This window comes from Camelus dromedarius, chromosome 21 (genome assembly GCF_036321535.1).
Source record: "Camelus dromedarius isolate mCamDro1 chromosome 21, mCamDro1.pat, whole genome shotgun sequence".
In the NCBI taxonomy this organism is placed as follows: domain Eukaryota; kingdom Metazoa; phylum Chordata; class Mammalia; order Artiodactyla; family Camelidae; genus Camelus; species Camelus dromedarius.
The window spans coordinates 34,066,699-34,072,865 of NC_087456.1; the positions used below are offsets into that span (position 1 = coordinate 34,066,699).

The 6,167-nt window shown below is 39.5% G+C and overlaps 1 non-coding gene across 1 annotated transcript; it reads right to left on the reverse strand.

Moving 5' to 3' along the window:
• Positions 1 to 1,292: 1,292 nt before the first annotated feature.
• On the reverse strand, positions 1,293 to 1,443 carry LOC116148739 (small nucleolar RNA SNORA62/SNORA6 family). The gene has a single exon (XR_004132303.2). It is a non-coding gene; the product is annotated as a small nucleolar RNA SNORA62/SNORA6 family (small nucleolar RNA).
• Positions 1,444 to 6,167: the final 4,724 nt, after the last annotated feature.

A 6,167-nucleotide genomic window follows, 5' to 3' on the forward strand; every position in this document is an offset into this window, starting at 1 on the left:
TTTTTCTTTGTCTCTGTCCCTTTCTTTCCTTTTCTTTCTTCCTTCCTTCCTTCCTTTCTCTCTCTCTCTCTCTTTTTTCCTTCCTTCCTTTCTCTTTTCCTGTTCTGTAATCTAAGTCAGCTTTTCTTTGCAGCCAGCTCCATGTGCAAAGAATCAGGCTACTATTTCATTCCATGCTACAAGGTCATATGTAGTTCAATCTTAAAATAACACAAGGACTAGACGAATACTTCTGTTGGGCTCCTCTGACCCTGAATCCTGGGCTGTGTCTGCCGTTACGTAAGCACTGCTAGCAGAAGGAATATATCAACAGCTTGCAGCAACCATTTTTCCATCAAGAATAGGTTTCAACTGACTTTGAGCATTGTTTGTAAGAACAAAAGGAAGTTATTAATCACAAGTCTTACCATAGGCATGTCTTGGTATAACCAATATTTCTCACTCTTAATGTCTTTTTAAGATGTCAATATCAGAATAGTCATTCGTACTCTTGTGTCCACAAAATAGGTCATTACAATAAGCCTGAGTGTGGACCAGTACGGAGACAGGACTAAAGATAACAAATGAGACAGGTCCAATTGACTGTTTTATTCAGTCATTCTGTCATTTTTACATGTAATACCCTAGCACTGCAGTCTTCAAGAACTGACTATTTTCGCCTGTGAACAATTAAAAATAGATTTTATATGCAGTTTAAAGAGATCTTCAAAATCTTTGCATTTAAATTTATTTCTACTCATTTTCCTGACAGAGGAAAATAAAACCTGGTGTACTGTTTAAGGAGGCTCCCAAGGAGCGAAGAGAATGTGCCATCTTTTGGTTTACTGAAACTGTGTTATGAGTTAATTTTCAAATTACAGTTTTTCCATAAAATAAAATTTTGGAGGCGATTACTTTAAACTTTTTTTTCAGAAATATTGTTTGGTATGGAATTTTATTCTCTTAGAAGAGCTGAAAGAAAAAAGGTTATGTTTTACAATCATGTCTTTTTGCTGTTTTGCCGGTGACATTAAATAGGAATGCCATTAAAACATAATGATTAATAATTAATAGAATTTCTCAATAGCATAAAAACATTAACAGTGGAACCAGCAACCATGTTGTTTTGATATGAAATGAATAAAACCTTATACTTTTATATATCTAGTAAAAGCTGGTCATGAACCCAGTGTGATTTTACATACATTTTATTCCTTTTGATTGTTGATACATGTCAGGATTTAAACAATTATGAACACTCAGGTAACATTTTATATTTGAATTTCATTGATTGAATGATTGATTGACTTTTTACTTGTAATAAGTACTACTATCAAACTCCACTCGTGGGGCCAGAGACCCTTGTGGTGTTTATGAAACACTCGGCCCCGTGTAGCACACTCCCTACGTTTGTGGGTTCATTGGCCAACCAGTGGCCTCAGCTCCAAGCTCCAACACTGCAGTGAATTTCACTTAAACGATGACATATAAGCTGACCTAACTGGTTATATTAACTGGGTTCCTGACTGTTTACATTTAGCTATGCATCATTGGCAAGACTAATTTTATTTTCCCCAAGAAATGAGTCTTTCCATCTTGCAGCACATAATTTATTAGATATTTTTAGAAGGATAGCTTGCAAAAAAACATAATCTACCAAGATGCAGCTTAGTATCGTTACACAAAACACTGCATTGTATTCCTGTGAGTCCTCATTAGAGACTGGAAAAAGACCAATTCTAAGAGTTTCCTCTGTCCAGAGGGAAAGTTGGTGATGAATTCTGGAAATAATACACACTTGGGGTCAGAAAGGTGGTGAGCCTAGCGTTTACATGATCACCTGTGGGACTAGACAGCCTGGGTTCTAATAGACTTAAAATAAGCCGCTTAACCCTCTCTGAAATTCGGCTTCCCCGTGTGTAAAAAGGGAACGGTAGTGCTATCTCATAAAGATTCCGAGGGAATTAAAGTATGTAGTACCTTGAATACAGCACTGACACACAAAAATTAATCATCAATCAGCAATTATTGGTAGATCAGGAGAGTCTGGAAGGTTGAAGCGGTGTCAGTGAGGGGCTTTGCTCACAGGTTTCTAGAAGAGACTCAGAATCGTGCAGTTATGCTGCGTGTTGTACCCTATGGTAAACGCCTGGGAACCGGTGGGGGGTGGGGGACACCTTAGAGGAGGCTGCCAGTGCAGCAGGGACGGGAGGGCCGATTTTCTCTGAAGGCTTGTAAAGCTTCCTGCATGTGCTCCATATGCCTGAGGAAGTTGCCAAGGAGATGGCAACTTTTTTTGTTCTTTTTCCTCTGAAGGGTTGAATTATTTTAAAGAGCTTGCAATTCAGTTTTAAAAATGCACCTAATGAAATAAGTGCAATAAATAGGAATCGAGGCCGTTGTGATTTCACTTCACTACAACTAGAATTAAACAAAATCCAGAGTCACTGTTCTTCACTTCAATGCAAATTATGAAATTGGACGGTGCTAGCACGTCCCTTGGGAAGAGGTAAAGGTGCTGGCCTCCTAAGGAGTGGGAGGGGGGCCCCAGGATGTCAGGGCTTCTCCGAGGAGCTATTCTAAAATAAATCTGAAAGACGACCTTTACCTAAGGCCGTGCTTATACAGCATAACTTGTACATTGTGTTTCGTGAGATCAAGGAGGAACGATGACAAGGCAGTGTGTCAGGATGTTTTAAGCTCTTTCTGTCAGGAAAGAAGAAGAGCATTACACATCTGTGTCAGTAAGGGGAGAAAAGTTCAACCTCCAATCAGGAACCGTGACAGAAAATGACGAGCTATTCTTGGTTTACATTAATTAGAGAAAGGATAACGAGCTCCTCACAATTGTTCTCTCGTTTCCTGCAACTCTCACCTGCTTTGGCGACAGTGGTGGTGCTCTCAGTCAAAGAGGCGGTGGTTGCGGGGGGTGGGGGGGTGGTCACAGATAGAAAAGTCCAAACCATAACAACTGAAAAAATAAAAATCCCACAAGTACAAGATGACTGGATCTTCCTGTAAGAAGGATACTACTTATATCTGTGACCATTAAAAATACATTAGATTGGCTTATCTATCAGATGAACCCTTTAGGTGTATTGTTAAGAGTTTATGATATGGTTTCATATCCTCCTCTTTGGAATGTATTTCAGGGTCTGCCTATGGAAAGCACTGCCTTCTTTCTCAGACCTTTTTTGTGAGCATCACGGGCCCTGCGTGTGGACCACTATCTCGTTTAGGCAGCACCGTGCAACAGAACTTGCCATGATGACGGAAATGTTCTGTACCTGTGCGGTCCAACCTAACAGCCACATGACCGTCAAGTACTTGAAAGATGAATGTGAGGCTACAGAACTGATTGTTTTAAAAAGCTTTATTGAGGAATTATTTACATACAATAAACAATGTAGCCACAATTTCCATTTCCTATGCTCTTTTTCCCACTGTAGAGATTTGTGTTTTCACATAGTATCGTTTTCCTTCTGCCTGAGTTCTTCGTTTAACATGCCTTGCAGTGTGGAGCCGCTGGTGAGGAATTCTTCCAGCTTCTGTGTATCTGAGACGTCCTTCTCTTCACTTCGTTTCTATGTAGATTTCTTACTGAATATAGAATTCCAAGTTGACAGCCTTTTCTTTTCAGTCCTTAAGAATGCTGTCTTCTCACCTGCACTATTTCCAACGAGAAATCTCTGTCATCCTTAGCTCCTGTATGTAATGTGTCTGTTGTTCTCTGGCTGCTGTTAACGTCTTCTGTTTATCACCGATTTTGAGTCGCTTGGTTATGATGCACCTTGGTGTCGCTTGCTTCAGGCTTCTTATTCCTGGGATTCATTGGGCTTCCTGGAATTGTGAGTTTATCAAATTTGAAAAATTCTTAAGACTTTCTGTCTTCAAACAATTTTTATGTCCCTCCTCCTCCTCTTCAAGTCTGAATGTGTGCTACCTCTCACTGATGCTCTGTTCTTTCTTTTTTAATTTCTCTTTTGTTTTTGTGTTTCTTTGGATAGCTTCTATCGCTATTTCTTCAAGTGCACTAGCACGTTCTTCTGTGATGTCCAGTCCCTGTAATCCCATCCAGTAGAATTTTCATCCACTCATCGTAGTTTTCATCTCTGGGCTTTTTCATAGCTTCTATGTTTCCACTTTTAACTTTTTGAACACACAGAATATAGTAATAATACTTGTTATAATGTCCTTGTCTTTTTAATCTAACATCGATGTCTGTTCTGAGTCAGTGTCAATTAATTGATTTTTTCTCTTTATTATGGGTTGTATATCCCTGCTTCTTTGCATGCCTGATGATTTTGGGTCAGTTACCAGACATTATGAATTTTAACTTGTTGGATTCTGGGTTTTTAAAAATTGCTATAAATATTCTTGAGCTTTCAACCTTTCTTTCCTTTAGCATGTTTGATTTAAATTTTTTACTTGTTACTGAAGTACTAGAAGAGTCCTTCCAGGCTCACAACTCATGGTTTACAATGTCCTATAAATTTTGGGGATTGATGTCAAATTCTTTTTGTTATAATGGACTACAAGATTTATGCTGTGATTAATATTAAAGACTTTTTGAATTATGATATTGCAAACCAGTTTGCTCTCTGTGTCCTCAATGTGGAGACATAAGTGTTGTGGTATCTTTATTGATGTTAAAATATCGTGCAGGAGAGGAGCAAACTTTCATCCTTAGGAGGCATCAAATAGAAGTGAACCATCCACTTAAAATTTTACTCTTCTGATGACTGTCTCCATACTAAAGGAGTTACTGACAATTGAATTTATATGAATTTAATAGCATAGGAAGCAAATCATTTGAGAGGCAGATCTGTACACATTAAAAGTAAGATCAGGGACTCAGATCACTGGGTTTCATACCTGGTTCTAGCAATGTCCTGTGACTTCGAGGAAGTTGCTTAAATGTCCTGCAGCTCAGCTAAATGGCCGATTGTCGCATGAAAGTCTCACAACTGCATTCCTCATTAGGAACACGCATATTAAAACCACAGAGAATTACTGTCCTATGCTCACGAGAAAGGCTAAAATTACAAAGATAGAACAAAAGCAGTGTGTTGAGGGTTTGGAGTAACTTATGCACTTGCTGATGGGAGTGTCCATTAGTGAAATCCTTTTAGAAAAGTGCCTGATGTTACCTATTCCACCTAAACATATTCATATGTTATGTCCTCATTCATATTCCACTCCTGGGGAGGTACTGGTCAGAATTGAGGACATGTGTTTACAGAAAACCTCGTGATTGCTATGCTGTGATGGTCAGAGCAGCACCATGCACACCACCTCTGAACTAGAATCCACCCAGATGCCCACTGACAGACACATAGGTAAATAAAGTGTGGTCTATTCAGATAACTAAATATTAAACAGCAATAGGAGTTAACAATCTGCAGCAACAGCCAACAGTGTGATTGAATAATCCAAACATAGTTTTTGGAGGAAGGCTCCAAGCACAAAAGAGTAACTATCTTATTATTCAATGCATATAAAGTACAGACTCAGGCAAATCTATTCCCTGTTCTCAGAGATGAGGAGGGTGGTCACCTGTGTGTGGTGGGGGAGTGGCAAGGAGGGGCTGAGGCGTGTTCTTGACCTTGGGGGTCCCTGCATGTGCGTCTTCACTTTCTCCATACCCAGCAAAGCATTTGCTTACCATCTCCCTGTGCATATTACATTCCAGTGCAAAGTTTAAAAAATTCAGCATTTCGATTGCTTGATTTTTGAATTATTAAGCTCATTCATGCCTAAGGAGAGCGAGCCTGTTGCGTCACACACCTACATAACTAGTCCTTAGAAGACTAACTTCACGAGCTGCAGGGAAAGCAGGCCCCCGGGTCAGCCTGCACTGCATTCTTGGCAAAGTCTGTCCCTGCCATCTGGGTCTTGATTGTGAAGGTATTTCCTAACCTCGAGTTCTGTCAATGATTTTTAAAAGAGCTGTTATTTTCTTTTTAATCTTCTGAGGTTTACACACAATAGATCTGAACGGGGTTTGAGTAATTGGAGGGTTTATGAAAGAGGCTATTGCCAGTTATGTACACCTTCTTAGAACCCAAATGTTTCCAATGAAGAACATGCCTGAGTTTATAAAAACAAATCAAGGGCAGCATTCACTTTCCCTGGGAGTGAAGGGAGAATCGGCTCAAACTCTGGGCTCCTGGCCGATTTTTTTTCTT